Raw genomic sequence first — 17,559 nt, 5'->3', positions numbered from 1 at the left:
TTCTTCTTCTTCCTTCTTCCTCTTTTCTTCCTTTTCCTTATTTTACTTTTTCCTCTACACTAACCTAATTAAAACGCACTAACCTAAAATCGATATCTACTAACAACCTAAATAAAAAATTAATACATATATGAAAAAACATATATAAACAAAAAAATGCTATCGACATTATATTCATACATACATAGCCACATCCATTCATCATATAGCGACCACATACATATATACATTAATTATATATATGAAAAAATGCAATGAACAAAAAAATACACATGTATGTATGAAAAAAAAGCACTGAACACAGAGCCTCGACGGCGGCGGCTCACAACGGGGGCGGCCGGCGAGGGCGACAGCGGCGGCGGCGAGGGCGTCGGTGACGACCATGGCGGGCCGGGGCAGGGGCGTGGCCGGCGACGACAGCGACGACGGGCGCGGGCGACGACGACGGCGTGGGCGGGGGCGGCTGCGGGCGGCGTCGTGGCAGCGCCTGGCGGCGACGGGGCAGGGGCAACGACGGGGGCGCGCGGACGGTGTCGGGGCGACGCGCAGACGGTGTCTGGGCGGCGGGCGGCGTCGGGGCAGCGGACGGCGTCGATCTGGGCAGCCTGGCGGCGTCGATGAGCTCGGCGTCGTCGGGCGGGCCGGGGGCAACTGGCGATGTGTTTGTCAAATTTTCCTAAGTGCTATATATATATATCAAGGGCATTAGTCCCGGTTCGTGAGGCCAACAGGGACTAATGCCCCCTTTAGTCCCGGTTGGTACCACCAACCGGGACCAAAGGCCTCTTTTCAGCAGCCCAAAGGGCGAGAAGCGGCGATCTTTGGTCCTGGTTGGTGGCACCAACCGGGATTAATGCCTCCCCTTTAGTCCCGGTTGGTGCCACCAACCGGGACCAAAGGACCCTGTGCTGCCCGCGTCGGGGCCAAAGTTTAGTCCCACCTCGCTAGTTGAGAGGGGCGCGCAGTGGTTTATAAGCCCCACTGCAGCACCCCTCTCGAGCTCCTCTCCACCGTAGGCTTGCGGGCCTAATTGCTACTGCTTTGCCTAATGGGCCTTCTGGGCCTACTGCGGGCCTGAATCCTGACCCATGGTAGGGTTTCTAGTCGTATTCAGGCCGTGGGGGCCCAGTAGGAGGCATTTTTTTGTTTTCTTTCTTGCTTTATTTATTTTATTTTGTTTCTACTTACAATAAAATACTTATTGTTGCTCTTTTTAATTATTTTCCAGTTTTTTTGTTTTGTTTTCTGCATTATTTATTTTCTTTTGTTTTTTGCTTTGTTTTTTAATTCTTTTTGCTTTTAGTTTTAGAAAAATTGTAAACTTTCTGGTAGTGCCATTAGTTTTCAAATTTGAAAACACTTTTTTGTTTTTTTGTTTTCTTTCTTGCTTTATTTATTTTATTTTGTTTCTACTTACAACAAAATACTTATTGTTGCTATTTTTAATTGTTTTTTTTGTTTTGTTTTCTGCATTATTTATTTTATTTTGTTTTTTGCTTTATTTTTTAATTCTTTTTGCTTTTAGTTTTAGAAGAATTATGAACTTTCTGTTAGTGCCATTAGTTTTCAAATTTGAAAACACTTTTTTGTTTTTTTGTTTCCTTTCTTGCTTTATTTCAAATGAACTATGAAAAAGTTGAAAGTTGGCATGGTATCATAAATTCACCCACATATATAGCATGTGCATGTACAAAATGGACAATGGTATCATACTCGTGTGTTACAAAGTTGGCATGGTATCATCAATAATAGTTGCGGGAGAAAGTCTTCACTTTTTCTTCGCTTGTGTCATTTGCTTATTGCGACGTAACCATGGATAATTTTCATCGCTTATCAGGATGCCGGGGTCAGCCTTGACTTTGAAGGGAGGAATTTCATGAAACTTTTCATAATGTTCAGACATGTCTGTCTTGCCCTCCACTCCCACGATGTCCCTTTTTCCTGAAAGAACTATGTGGCGCTTTGGCTCATCATATGATGTATTCTCTTCCTTATTTTTTCTTTTTCTCGGTATGGTAGACATGTCCTTCACATAGATAACCTGTGCCACATCATTGGCTAGGACGAACAGTTCGTCAGTGTACCCAAGATTTTTTTAGATCCACTGTTGTCATTCCGTACTATGGGTCTACCTGTATCACGCCTCGTGACAGATTGACCCATTTGCACTTAAACAAAGGGACCTTAAAATCATGTCCGTAGTCAACTTCCCATATGTCCACTATGTAACCATAATATATGTCCTTTCCCCTCTCGGTTGTTGCATCAAAGCAGACACCGCTGTTTTGGTTGGTGCTCTTTTGATCTTGGTCAACCGTGTAAAATGTATTCCCATTTATCTCGTATACTTTCCAAATCGTAACAGTCGAAGATGGTCCCCTGGACAACAAGTACAGCTCATCACAAACAGTGTTGTCACCTCTGAGACGTGCTTCCAACCAACTGCTGAAAGTCCTGATGTGTTCACATGTAATCCAGTCGTCGCACTGCTCCGGGTGTTTGGAGCGCAGACTGTTCTTGTGTTCATCGACATACGGGGTCACCAAGGTAGAGTTCTGTAGAACTATGTAGCATGCTTGAGACCAAGAATATCTGTCCCTACATATTATTGAGTCCCTTCCAAGCGTGCCTTTTCCAGTCAGTCTCCCCTCATACCGCGATTGAGGGAGACCTATCTTCTTAAGGCCAGGAATGAAGTCAACACAAAACCCGATGACATCCTCTGTTTGATGGCCCATGGAGATGCTTCCTTCTGGCCTAGCGCGGTTACGGACATATTTCTTTAGGACTCCCATGAACCTCTCAAAGGGGTACATATTGTGTAGAAATACGGGGCCCAGAATGACAATCTCGTCAACTAGATGAACTAGGACGTGCGTCATGATATTGAAGAAGGATGGTGGGAACACCAGCTCGAAACTGACAAGACATGGCACCACATCACTCCTTAGCCTTGGTATGATTTCTGGATCGATCACCTTTTGAGAGATTGCATTGAGGAATGCACATAGCTTCACAATGGTTAATCGGACGTTTTCCGGTAGAAGCCCCCTCAATGCAACCGGAAGCAGTTGCGTCATAATCACGTGGCAGTCATGAGACTTTAGGTTCTGAAACTTTTTCTCTGACATATTTATTATTCCTTTTATATTCGACGAGAAGCCAGCCGGGACCTTCATACTAAGCAGGCATTCAAAGAAGATTTCCTTCTCTTCTTTGGTAAGAGCATAGCTGGCAGGACCTTCATACTGCTTTGGAGGCATGTCGTCTTTTTCGTGCAAACGTTGCAGGTCCTCCCGTGCCTCAGATGTATCTTTTGTCTTCCCATACACGCCCAAGAAGCCTAGCAGGTTCACGCAAAGGTTCTTCATCACGTGCATCACGTCGATCGAAGAGCGGACCTCTAGGTCTTTTCAGTAGGGTAGGTCCCAAAATATAGATTTCTTCTTCCACATGGGTGCGTGTCCCCCAGCGTCACTCGGAACAGCTAGTCTGCCGGGACCCTTTCCAAAGATTACGTGTAAATTGTTGACCATAGCAAGTACGTGATCACCGGTACGCATGGCGGGCTTCCTCCGGTGATCTGCCTCGACTTTGAAATGCTTGCCTTTCTTTCGACATTGATGGTTGGTCGGAAGAAATCGACGATGGACCAGGTACACATTCTTCCTGTAGCTTCCCAGGTATATACTATCGGTGTCAAGTAAATAGTGCGTGCATGCGTGGTATCCCTTGTTTGTCTGTCCTGAAAGGTTACTGAGAGCGGGCCAATCATTGACGGTCACGAACAGCAACACCTTTAGGTGAAATTCCTCATGTTTGTGCTCATCCCATGTACGTACACCGTTTCCATTCCACAACTGTAAAAGTTCTTCAACTAATGGCCTTAGGTACACATCAATGTCATTGCCGGGTTGCTTAGGGCCTTGGATGAGAACTGGCATCATAATAAACTTCTGCTTCATGCACATCCAAGGAGGAAGGTTATACATACATAGAGTCACGGGCCAGGTGCTGTGATTGCTGCTCTGCTCCCTGAAAGGATTAATGCCATCCGCACTTAAAGCAAATCATACGTTCCTTGGGTCACTTGCAAACTCATCCCAGTACTTTCTCTCAATTTTTCTCCACCGCGACCCGTTAGCGGGTGCTCTCAACTTCCCGTCTTTCTTACGGTCCTCACTGTGCCATCGCATCAACTTGGCATGCTCTCCGTTTCTGATCAGACGTTTCAACCGTGGTATTATAGGAGCATACCACATCACCTTCACAGGAAACCTCTTCCTGGGGGGCTCGCCATCAACATCACCAGGATCATCTCGTCTGATCTTATACCGTAATGCACCGCATACCGGACATGCGGTCAGATCCTTGTACGCACTGCGGTAGAGGATGCAGTCATTAGGGCATGCATGTATCTTCTACACCTCCAATCCTAGAGGGCATACGACCTTCTTTGCTGCGTATATACTGTCGGGCAATTCGTTATCCTTTGGAAGCTTCTTCTTCAATTTTTTCAGTAGCTTCTCAAATCCTTTGTCAGGCACAGCATTCTCTGCCTTCCACTGCAGCAATTCCAGTACGGTACCGAGCTTTGTGTTGCCATCTTCGCAATTGGCGTACAACCCTTTTTTGTGGTCCTCTAACATGCGATCGAACTTCAGCTTCTCCTTTTGACTTTCGCATTGCGTCCTTGCATCGACAATGACCCAGCGGACATCATCATCGGGCACATCATCTGGTTCCTCTTGATCTTCAGCAGCTTCACCTGTTGCAGCATCATCGTGCACATCGTCTGATTCCTCTTGATCTTCAGTAGCATCACCGTATTCTGGGGGCACATAGTTGTCATCGTACTTTTCTTCTTCGCCGTCTTCCATCATAACCCCTATTTCTCCGTGCCTCGTCCAAACATTATAGTGTGGCATAAAACCCTTGTAATGCAGGTGGGTGTGAAGGATTTTCCGGTCAGAGTAAGACTTCGTATTCCCACATATAGGGCATGGACAACACATAAAACCATTCTGCTTGTTTGCCTCAGCCCCTTCGAGAAATTCATGCATGCCCTTAATGTACTCGGAGGTGTGTCTTGAACCGTACATCCATTGTCGGTTCATCTGCGTGCATTATATATAATTAAGTGTGTCAAAAATCATTACAGAACATCATGAATAGATAATTAAGTGACCAAATTAATAGAAGTTCATCATCACATTAAAACCAAAGTACATACATAGTTCTCATCTAACAACATAAAGCTCTGCAGAGCATCTAAATTAATTAAACCATACATTGAAACTATGTAAAACATTTCAATGCGAAAACAAATGCGATCATAATCGCAACCAATGTAACAACTGATCCAACGGCATAATGATACCAAGCCTCAGTATGAATGGCATATTTTCTAATCTTTCTAATCTTCAAGCGCATTGCATCCATCTTGATCTTGTGATCATCCACAACATCCGCAACATGCAATTGTTTTCTTCTCCTCTACAATTTTTCTAATTTTTTCCTTCAAGAAATTGTTTTCTTCTTCAACTAAATTTAACCTCTTGACAATAGGGTCGGTTGGAATTTCCGGTTCAACAACCTCCTAGATAAATAAAATCTATGTCACGTTGGTTGGCATAATTGTCTTAAACAATAGATGAACCAATAGTTATGAAAAGATAATATATACCACATCCGAATCATAGACAGGATGAGGACCGACAGGGGCGGATACCAAAACCATCGCACTATATAAGATGCAATAATAAAAGTAAGAAAATTATACAAGTAAGAATTTTTTTTCTTTCAGAAAGAAGATAAGAACAAGAGGCTCACCACGGTGGTGCCGGCGACGAGATCAGCGCGGGCGATTGACGGCGGTGAAGACGGGGACGGGACGTGACGGACCGCTAAACCTAGACAAATATTGAGGAAAATGGAGCTTGGAGGTCGAGCTTGGAGAGGAGAAAGCTTAAGTAGTGTGCCTCGGGCATTCCATCGAACACCTCGTGTGCATAGGAGGTGAGCTAGAGCACCACAAAGCTCTCTCCTCGCCGGCCACGAAAAATAGAGCAGTGAGAGTGCTCTGTTCGCGGGCGAGGGGTATATATAGGCTATTAATTGGTCCCGGTTCGTAGCTTGAACCGGGACGAAAGGGAAGCCTTTGGTCCCGGTTCATGCCACCAACCGGGACCAATGGTGGTGGGCCAGGAGCAAGGCACATTGGTCCCGGTTCGTCCCACCAACCGGGACCAAAAGGTCCAGACGAACCGGGACCAATGGCCCACGTGGCCCGGCCGGCCCCCGGGGCTCACGAACCGGGTCCAATGCCCCCATTGGTCTCGGTTCTGGGTTGAACCGGGACTAATGAGCTGATCCGACCTGGACCATTGCCCCCTTTTCTACTAGTGTCCGTTTCTAAATATAAGTCTTTTTAGACATTTCAAATAAACTACAACATATGGATGTATGTCGACATATTTTAAAGTATGGATTCATTCATTTTGCTTCGTATGTAGTCACTTGTTAGAATCTCTAAAAAGACTTATATTGGGAACGGAGGGAGTACTATGCCTCGCCATTAATGGGATGATAACTAAAGGGCCCCTAACAGTCCGTTCACTAGTAAGTGCAGTCCAAAGATGAAGAGAGTGATAGCATTCAATGGTTGATCCAACGTCCTTTTTTGAGACGATGGGGCGGTAAACTCTTGACTGTGAAGATATAGGTGTACTGAAAATTCAGTCGCTGTTGTTAATCAATGCATTTCCGTTTTTCTTATTGACCCAAACAGTATTGGAGAGAGATAATACTATATAGGAGACCACAAGAGTCGTTCTAAAGAAACCCGGAGCAGATGAATCAAAGATCTAGTTTGGTAACGCAGTTTTTGCAAAACCACAGTATCCCAAAACCTCAGTATTTGAAAGTGTGGGCAATAAATACTTTAGTTTCTAAAAAACGTAGTTTTTCTATGTTTTGAAAAACTGTGGAGGCGTTTGGCAAATGGCAGTTTTATTAAGTTTCTCTGATTTCGACCTATTGTTCTATCAATGCATAGATAATCTTGACCATACCTAAAGCCGAACCTAATTCAGCTGCACTCATGGTCGGATCAACTCGTGCTAACAGCCGCTGTATGCATGCTAAGCATGAGCACGTTCTCTATTGGATACTTGGATACATAGTCAAGTTATCTTTTGTGATCCGCCGGCGCACCCGTGGCGGCATCGTCATCAACGAGGGCGGCCGCGTCCCTTCCCCTCCCTCCTCCTGCCTGGTCAAACCGAAGAAGGAGCCGGAGGCACTCCTTCCCGTGAAGCAGGAACACGAGGCCATGGCCGCCGACCTGGAGAGCGGCCTCCTATGGTCGCGCCAGGACTACGTGCGGGAGGAGATGGAGCACCAGCGACAATCGCCGCGTGGTGCCGCGGCCGCGACGAGGGCGTTATCGTCGTGCTCTCCGACAACGACGACAATGTCGCTGCGCCGAGCCAGCCGGTCCGCAACGACAATCTAGGGCATGGTTGTAGTAAGGACGCCCCGAAAGACGGGCCGCCGAGCAACGACGACGACTACACTGCCTTCTACAAACTCGTCGACATGAACAACTCGTAAATTTGCTTAAAATATCAATGAAATCGACTAAATTTCATTCAAATCAACCAAATTTCATCGACTTTGAGTTTTAAAAATATTTTTTGGCCGATGTCGTTGTGGTCGTGGCTGGGAACCGATTTCCCCTCCCCACCCCCACACCGAAAATTTCCCCGGCGACACCTCAAGAGGCGATATTTTGGGGTGCCGAACGGCTGAGATGCTCTTATAGGAAGACGGAACCTGGAAGTGTCATACGGCTGCTTGCTGACCTGTCAAACCTGGAAGTGATCGGCAGCAACACACCCCTGTAAGAATCGCCTCCGCATGCACATGTTTCCGGCCGCGCGCTAAGTCACACGTATGTGTACTGTGGCCAGATAGATCTATCATCCTGCAAAGTGTTGGTCATAAGAAGATGGACTCGTCTATCATCTACTATCATCTACCAATGAGCCAGCGTTTCTCAGTTTTTAAAAAAGAGGACCCGGCCTCTTTTTCAAAAACTACAAAAATACCACGGTTTTAGAGATAATATGGTTTCTTAAGCTACAATATTCTTTTTATCCAAACACCTCAAAGTATTTAATACTAAAGTTTTTTGAGAAACGACAGTATTTCTAGAAAACTTTAAAAATACTTAGCTCCCAAACGCACTCCTAGTGTCTGATTGTTCTAGCACGGGGATAAATCCACGACAGTGCGGACGCACGCTCTCTCCCGCGACTCACACGTGTGAGGAAACATGTGGACATAATACAATTCCCAAATTGAAATCAGCTTTGTTATATGTCACAGTGTAACAGTGTTCTTAAACAAGATAACAGTGTATTAGAAGTAGCTCTCTCCTTTGATAAATTCGAAATAGACCGTGAAAGAAACCGGAGCGTTTCCAAGTAAACGTTATTGTTGGGGTAGTAGTACAACCTTTTTTAAGCAGTTGGGAGGGATGGATTAATTGGACGAAAGAATTCTTCATCTGCATGTTGAGTACAGCTAACCACTCCTACTGGCAGCTTAATCACTAACAAAGTGCAGTGTACGTTGATTCAAAAGCAGCCCAAAATGCCAAACAACAACCTCCAAAACGTGTTTAATATTGCATGCACGATCGAGCTTACTCCTACGGAGAATCGTCATTTAATCAAAGGAGAAAATCCAGAACTAAACAGAGGAAAAATCCTGGGCTTTTAGGTGGAAGGTTTTCATGATGGATGGGGTGGATCGATCCAGATCGCGTGCGAATTAAGTTCGTCTCACAGGTTGTTGCCCCGGCCCGTTATTAATGGCTTTCTATTCGGTAGTTATGGAAAACAATCTCCATGCGAGCTACTCCCTCCGTTCCAAAATAGATGACTCAACTTCGTACTTACTTTAATACAAAATTGGGTCATCTATTTTAGAACGGAGGGAGTACTATTTAAGACAGAAGATGCGCCGTAGCCACTCGTGTTCCTTCTCCCCTCATAAATTCCAAGCTAGAGTGGTTGCCGCAATTGAATTGGATGGCGTTTCCTATATGTCATGAATAATGGTGTTGCTGAAAACTTTCAAATTGTTATAATTGTCTAACTTCGGCACCATGTAAATGTCATGTGAAAAGGTTCCACTCTTGAGCCTCCTACATTTAGGCACAATATAATTAAAAGTAAGCGTGAAATGTTACCGATTTTTGACTATTTTCATGTATGTTTAGTTTTCATCACTGAACATCCTACGTGTTATTTCACTTCCTTTTTCCACACACAAGACGAGTCGATTTGAAAAATTCAACCATCATGGATAGTTCTTACTTGATGACATATATGGCGGGACAAATTCAGAACAATATGACTAAAATTGCGTCAAAACCTCATATAAGGGCGAGTAATATGAAAAAAACTTAAGAAGTTGCAGTCGCCTATTTTGGAACCAATTCGATCTTGTTCTAAGACAATAAAACGAGTGCCCTCCTCGTAAGGAAAATGATGTCTCGTGAATATTTAGTACTTTCTAATTGGAGTAGTAAAATTGTTTGTTGCTTCAAATTAAGAACGACAAGAATTACACGACACATAAATTGACATGAATTGGTTAGGATTACAATTATATTAAGTACAGTTAGAGTTCATGAGAGGTTCATTGACATCTTAGATGTCGAGGGAAGATTCAGGGCGGTGATGGTGTGCACATGCTTGGGTGATATTAGTGAGCGACGATGATACAAGTAACTAGGGGTAGGAATGAGCTAGGGAAAGACCATGAGAAAGAGGATAGCTTTCTGATGCGAAAGCGGTGGATGCGGAGGGGTCAAGGTGTGGTGCAATGGTATTGAGATAGAGAGATAAAAACATGATGCAGGGACAAACAAGATGTAATGTGATGCATATAATTCTTTACAATAAAAGCTAGATTTATTCAATAATAAATAGTAACATCATCCAGTAGTTGTGGCTTGATAAATTCAAGTGGTCATCTTTCCAGCAACAAGTTTGCTATGATCAAGCACACTCAGCAAGCTCACCTGCAACCACATTGCTTCTCTAGCACAATAAAGTTGCTAGTACTACATCACATGCCATGCTTTCACATCATAAGAAATAGTAGCAGGAATGCCATAGAAACAACCACCATCATTCATAGTGTTGATCATGTCGAGACAAACATGACTACATAAGTACTACCTCCGTCCGGGTTTATTGGTCCCCATTATATTTCGTGCCAAATTTTGACCTTAGATTAAACTAACAAAATGTTTGCGCATGTTACTAAACATTATATTTTTGAAAACTATGTTCAAATACGAATCCAATGTTCTTTGACATGCATTAACATTTTGTTAGTTAAATCTTTAGTCAAATTTTGGCACAAACTATAAAGGGGACCTATAAACCAGGACGGAGGTAGTAGACGATCAATCAATTGCAACCCAAATGTCAAGCGAGATAAAGGTCGGTCCGAAGAAACATGGAACAGATGGATCACAAAAGATGTAGTACCCCCTCTACATTGTGTAATCATCCAATTGGCCGTCACCATATTCCTAAAGCATTGGCTTCTTTGCAGCGGCAATAAACCTACCCCTCCCACCCTGGCGACTGCATATGTGGCACGCGACAATGGCTACACATTCAAAGATGCATCAACATTGATCTTGATCGCCTTTTCTCGGTGGGCGCTCTCAACCATGGCATTTGAGTTTTATTTTTTCGCCGCTGCCTTGTCATAGTTCACGACAATTGAAACAATTGACATGGATAAGCGAGTTGGCTCATGTACTTGATTGGTGATCTCCATTGATAAACTTACAGTGTTTCGGCTGAATATAGCACGATAAATGCCATCCCACAATTCTTTGTAAATTCTCCATGCCCCAAGGATGGAGATTTTTTTCTATCATGACGTAGCAAATGCTTTGAAGATACATTACCAAACAAATCCATGCCGCAAACTTCATATTAGTTTTTTCAAACCCAGAGCTCGCCAACACAGCTGCCACTGGATCACATTTAAAGAGGACATGCCAAATATCTTCAGCACCTATGAGCAAACATGACACTGCACTTGCACCTTGATGTGTCTATTAGCCAATTTTTCCTAGCATCGTAAAGTTCCATGAAGAACTTTTCCCACCAAAAATAACTTTTGCCCAATCTTTGCCCTGAACATTATTAAGCATTGTTGTCCCCCATTGTATTGTTCTCCTTTATTTTCTCTCATGTTGGTGTTCCCGTTAACTGATAAGATGATTTGACAAAAAGATACACCTAACTTGTTGCATAAGTTATCACGAGACAAAATCTTATAAGCTCTATAATATAGATTAATTTGAATATGAATAATATGATAAAATTCAGTCGGCCACAAACGACCCGTAGTTGAAATTAATTCAGCCATTAAAAGTTGAAACAAGCATATTTCCTCTCCAAGTGATATTGTGCCATGTCTGAATACTATTTCCATTCACAACCTTCCAAATGCGACCATGTTTGAAACATTATACTCCCAGCATAGTATGCTCTACCTTGTAAAGGATGCACCTTTCTTATTTAGTTGTCAAAAGATTACCAGATAGAAGTATTTTCCCTTCACATTATATAATGTAAAGAGTATGGGCCTGGTAGTAAACACTATGCCTACTTAGCAAACATATTAAAATAATGTATATCATGAACCCAATTGTCTCTTTCTTCAACATCCTCCACCGAAACAATGCATTTTATTCAAGTTTGCCTTGTCACCCCACCAGTAATGTGACGTATAGTCAGATATTCTTTTGTAAAAAGCTTTAAGAATTTTGATGACCGACTAAGAATATGATGGGATCCCTTGAGTAATTGGTTTTAGAAGCACCTCTTTTCCTTTTAGGGATTTTTTTCTCGTTCCAACCTAATTATTTGACATACTTCATCAACCAAATATTTGAAACAACCACTCATTTTTTGCACCAATGTGAGTAGTAACCTTGTTGTGCATATCAACGTCAAACCTTTCTTGGATCTATCCTCTTCTCCACATAAATGGATCACCAATGTAACCTATGACCAAGTCCATAATCGACAAGCAATCTCTGAAAGCTTGCATCATAACCGTTAGTTTATAACTGAATATCATTCCCATATAGAATTTTGTTAAAATCTCCCACAATAAGCCATGAAAACCCAAGATTGTGATGAAGTTTTATGATATATCCATCTGATCAACCTGTACTATCCCATCATGGGTCATCTTACTGAAGGAAATATGTCCTAGAGGTAATAATAAAGTTATTATTTATTTCCTTATTTCATGATAAATGTTTATTATTCATGCTAGAATTGTATTAACCAAAAACTTAGTACATGTGTGAATACATAGACAAAACATATTGTCCCTAGTATGCCTCTACTTGACTAGCTCGTTAATCAAAAATGGTTATGTTTCCTAACCATAGACATGTGTTGTCATTTGATGAACGATATCACATCAATAGGAGAATGATGTGATGGACATGACCCATACATTAGCTTAGCATTATGATCGTTACAGTTTCATTGCTACTGCTTCCTTCATGACTTATACATGTTCCTCAGACTATGAGATTATGCAACTCCCGAATACCAGAGGAACACTTTGTGTGCTACCAAACGTCACAACGTAAATGGGTGATTATAAAGGTGCTCTATAGGTGTCTCCGAAGGTGTTTGTTGGGTTGGCATAGATCGAGATTAGGATTTGTCACTCCGTGTTTCGGAGAGGTATCTCTGGGCCCTCTCGGTAATGCTCATCACTATAAGCCTTGCAAGCAATGTGACTAATGAGTTAGTTGTGGGATGAAGCATTACGGAACGAGTAAAGAGACTTGCCGGTAACGAGATTGAACTAGGTATGATGATACCGACGATCGAATCTCGGGCAAGTAACATAACGATGACAAAGGGAACAACCTATGTTGTTATGCGGTTTGACCGATAAAGATCTTCGTAGAATATGTAGGAACCAATATGAGCATCCAGGTTCCGCTATTGGTTATTGACCGGAGATGTGTCTCGTTCATGTCTATATAGTTCTCGAACCCGTAGGGTCCGCACGCTTAACGTTCGATGACGATTGGTATTATGAGTTTATGTGATTTGATGTACCGAAGGTTGTTCAGAGTCCCGGATGAGATCACGGACATGACGAGGAGTCTCGAAATGGTCGAGATGTAAATATCAATATATTGGAGGCTATATCAGACACCGGAAAGGTTCCGAGTGATTCGGGTATTTTTCGGAGTACCGGGGAGTTACGGGAATTCACCGGGAGAAGTAATGGGCCTTATTGGGCTTTAGTGGAGAGTGGGGAGAAGGGCCAAGAGGTGGCGCGTGCCTCCCCCCTGCCCAAACCGAATTGGACAAGGGGTGGGGGTGCAGCCCCCCTTCCTTCTCCCTCTCCCTCTCTTTCCTTCTCTCCTTCTCTGAATAGGAAAGGGAATCCTACTAGGAACTTGGGAGTCCTAGTAGCACTCCCTATGCTTAGCGCGCCCCCTAGGCCGGCCACCTCCTCCCTCCCTCCTTTATATACGGGGGAGGGGATGCTACATCTTGATCTTGCGTTGGTTTTCCTGTAAGAGGAAAGCGTGATGCAACAATAGTAGCGTAAGTATTTCCCTCAGTTTTTGAGAACCAAGGTATCAATCCAGTAGGAGGCTCCTCAAAAGTCCCACGTACCTACACAAACAAACAAAGAACTCGCAACCAATGCAGCAAAGGGGTTGTCAATCCCTTCACGGCCATTTGCGAAAGTGAGATCTGATATAGTATGATAAGATAAATATATTTTTGGTATTTTATATTATAGATGCAAAAAGTAAAGATGCAAATAAAAGTAGATTGAAAGAAAATATGATAAAAGATAGACCCGGGGGCCATAGGTTTCACTAGAGGCTTCTCTCAAGATAGCATAAGTATTACGGTGGGTGAACAAATTACTGTCGAGCAATTGATAGAAAAACGAATAATTATGAGATTATCTAGGCATGATCATGTATATAGGCATCACGTCCGCAACAAGTAGACCGACTCCTGCCTGCATCTACTACTATTACTCCACACATCGACCGACTCCTGCCTGCATCTAGAGTATTAAGTTCATAAAGAACAGAGTAACGCATTAAGCAAGATGAGATGATGTAGAGGGGTAAACTCATGCAATATGATATAAACCCCACCCTTTTATCCTTGATGGCAACAATACAATACGTGCCTTGCAACCCTTTCTATCACTGGGTAAGGACACCGCAAGATTGAACCCAAAGCTAAGCACTTCTCCCATGGCAACAAAGATCAATCTAGTACGCCAAACCAAACTGATAATTCGAAGAGACTTGCAAAGATAACTCAATCATACATAAAAGACTTCAGAGGAGATTCAAATATTTCTCATAGATAAACTTGATCATAACCACAATTCATAGGATCTCGACAAACACACCGCAAAAAGAGTTTACATCGAAAAGATCTCCACAAGAGAGGGGGAGAACATTGTATTGAGATCCAAAAAGAGAGAAGAAGCCATCTAGCTAATAACTATGGACCCGAAGGTCTATGGTAAACTACTCACAACTCATCGGAAGGGCTATGGTGTTGATGTAGAAGCCCTCCGTGGTCGATTCCCCCTCTGGCGGAGCGTCGGCGAAGGCTCCAAGATGGGATCTCGTGGATACAGAAGGTTACGGCGGTGGAAATTGTGTTTCGTTGGCTCCCTGGATGTTTTCGGGGTACATAGGCTTATATAGGAGGAAGAAGTATGTCGGTGGCCGCCCGAGGGGCCCACAATATAGGGGGCGCACCCAGAGGGGGTGGGCACGCCCTCCTATCTTGTGGCCGCCTCGGCTGCTTCTTGACTTGCACTCCAAGTCCTCTGGATCACGTTCGTTGCAAAAATCACGCTCCTGAAGGTTTCATTCTGTTGGGACTCTGTTTGATATTCCTTTTCTTCGAAATACTGAAATAGGTAAAAAAACAGCAATACGGGCTGGGCCTCCGGTTAGTAGGTTAGTCCCAAAAATGATATAAATGTGTAAAATAAAGCCCATAAACATCCAAAAGGGGTAATATAATAGCATGGAACAATTAAAAATTATAGATACGTTGGAGACGTATCAAGCATCCCCAAGCTTAATTCCTCCTTGTCCTTGATGGACGTGATAGCATAAGTATTACGGTGGGTGAACAAATTACTGTCGAGCAATTGATAGAAAAACGAATAATTATGAGATTATCTAGGCATGATCATGTATATAGGCATCACGTCCGCAACAAGTAGACCGACTCCTGCCTGCATCTACTACTATTACTCCACACATCGACCGACTCCTGCCTGCATCTAGAGTATTAAGTTCATAAAGAACAGAGTAACGCATTAAGCAAGATGAGATGATGTAGAGGGGTAAACTCATGCAATATGATATAAACCCCACCCTTTTATCCTTGATGGCAACAATACAATACGTGCCTTGCAACCCTTTCTATCACTGGGTAAGGACACCGCAAGATTGAACCCAAAGCTAAGCACTTCTCCCATGGCAACAAAGATCAATCTAGTACGCCAAACCAAACTGATAATTCGAAGAGACTTGCAAAGATAACTCAATCATACATAAAAGACTTCAGAGGAGATTCAAATATTTCTCATAGATAAACTTGATCATAACCACAATTCATAGGATCTCGACAAACACACCGCAAAAAGAGTTTACATCGAAAAGATCTCCACAAGAGAGGGGGAGAACATTGTATTGAGATCCAAAAAGAGAGAAGAAGCCATCTAGCTAATAACTATGGACCCGAAGGTCTATGGTAAACTACTCACAACTCATCGGAAGGGCTATGGTGTTGATGTAGAAGCCCTCCGTGGTCGATTCCCCCTCTGGCGGAGCGTCGGCGAAGGCTCCAAGATGGGATCTCGTGGATACAGAAGGTTACGGCGGTGGAAATTGTGTTTCGTTGGCTCCCTGGATGTTTTCGGGGTACATAGGCTTATATAGGAGGAAGAAGTATGTCGGTGGCCGCCCGAGGGGCCCACAATATAGGGGGCGCACCCAGAGGGGGTGGGCACGCCCTCCTATCTTGTGGCCGCCTCGGCTGCTTCTTGACTTGCACTCCAAGTCCTCTGGATCACGTTCGTTGCAAAAATCACGCTCCTGAAGGTTTCATTCTGTTGGGACTCTGTTTGATATTCCTTTTCTTCGAAATACTGAAATAGGTAAAAAAACAGCAATACGGGCTGGGCCTCCGGTTAGTAGGTTAGTCCCAAAAATGATATAAATGTGTAAAATAAAGCCCATAAACATCCAAAAGGGGTAATATAATAGCATGGAACAATTAAAAATTATAGATACGTTGGAGACGTATCAAGCATCCCCAAGCTTAATTCCTCCTTGTCCTCGAGTAGGTAAATGATAAAAATAGAATTTTTGATGTGGAATGCTACCTAGCATAATTCTCAATGTAATTTTCTTTTTTGTGGCATGAATGTTCAGATCCAAATGATTCAAGATAAAAGCTTATAAAACATAAAAATAATAATGCTTCAAAGCATACTAACAAATAATCATGTCCTATCAAAATAGCATAGCCAAATAAAGCTTATCCCTACAAAATCATATAGTTAGGCCATGCTTCATTTTCATTACACAAAATACTCCCATCATGTACAACCCCGATGACGAGCCGAGCAATTGTTTCATACTTTTTAACGCTCTTCAGCTTTTTCCAGCTCTTACGCAATACATGAGCGTAAGCCATGGACATAGCACTAAGGTGATAAAAGATGGTGGTTGTGAGGACAAAAAGAGGGGGAAGATAGTCTCACATCGACTAGGCGTATCAACGGGATATGGAGATTCCCATCAATAGGTATCAATGTGAGTGAGTAGGGATTGCCATGCAACGGATGCACTAGAGCTATAAATATATGAAAGCTCAACAAAAATAACTAAGTGGGTGTGCATCCAACTTGATTGCTCACGAAGACCTAGGGCATTTTGAGAAAGCCCATCATTGGAATATACAAGCCAAGTTCTATAATGAAAAATTCCCACTTAGTATATGAAAGTGACAACATAGGAGACTCTCTATCATTAAGATCATGGTGCTAATTTGAAGCACAAGTGTGGAAAAAGAGATAGTAGCATTGTCCTTCTCTCTTTTTCTCTCATTTTATTATTTTTATTATTTTTATTTTTTTTCTTTGGCCTTTTTTTTCTTCTTTTTGGCCTTTCTCTTTTTTTTTTCTTTTTGTAAAGTCCGAAGTCTCATCCCGACTTGTGAGGGAATCATAGTCTTCATCATCCTTTCCTCACTGAGACAATGCTCTAATAATGAAGATCATCACACCTTTATGGATTTACAACTCAAGAATTACAAATCAAAGCTAGAACAATATATGACTCTATATGAATGCCTCCGGCGGTGTACCGGGATATGCAATGAATCAAGAGCGACATGTAAGAAAATTATGAAG

The sequence above is a fragment of the Triticum dicoccoides genome, chromosome 2B (genome assembly GCF_002162155.2).
Source record: "Triticum dicoccoides isolate Atlit2015 ecotype Zavitan chromosome 2B, WEW_v2.0, whole genome shotgun sequence".
Classification (NCBI taxonomy): domain Eukaryota; kingdom Viridiplantae; phylum Streptophyta; class Magnoliopsida; order Poales; family Poaceae; genus Triticum; species Triticum dicoccoides.
The sequence above is the reverse complement of the archived record's forward strand: the minus strand, read 5'-3'. Positions refer to the sequence as shown.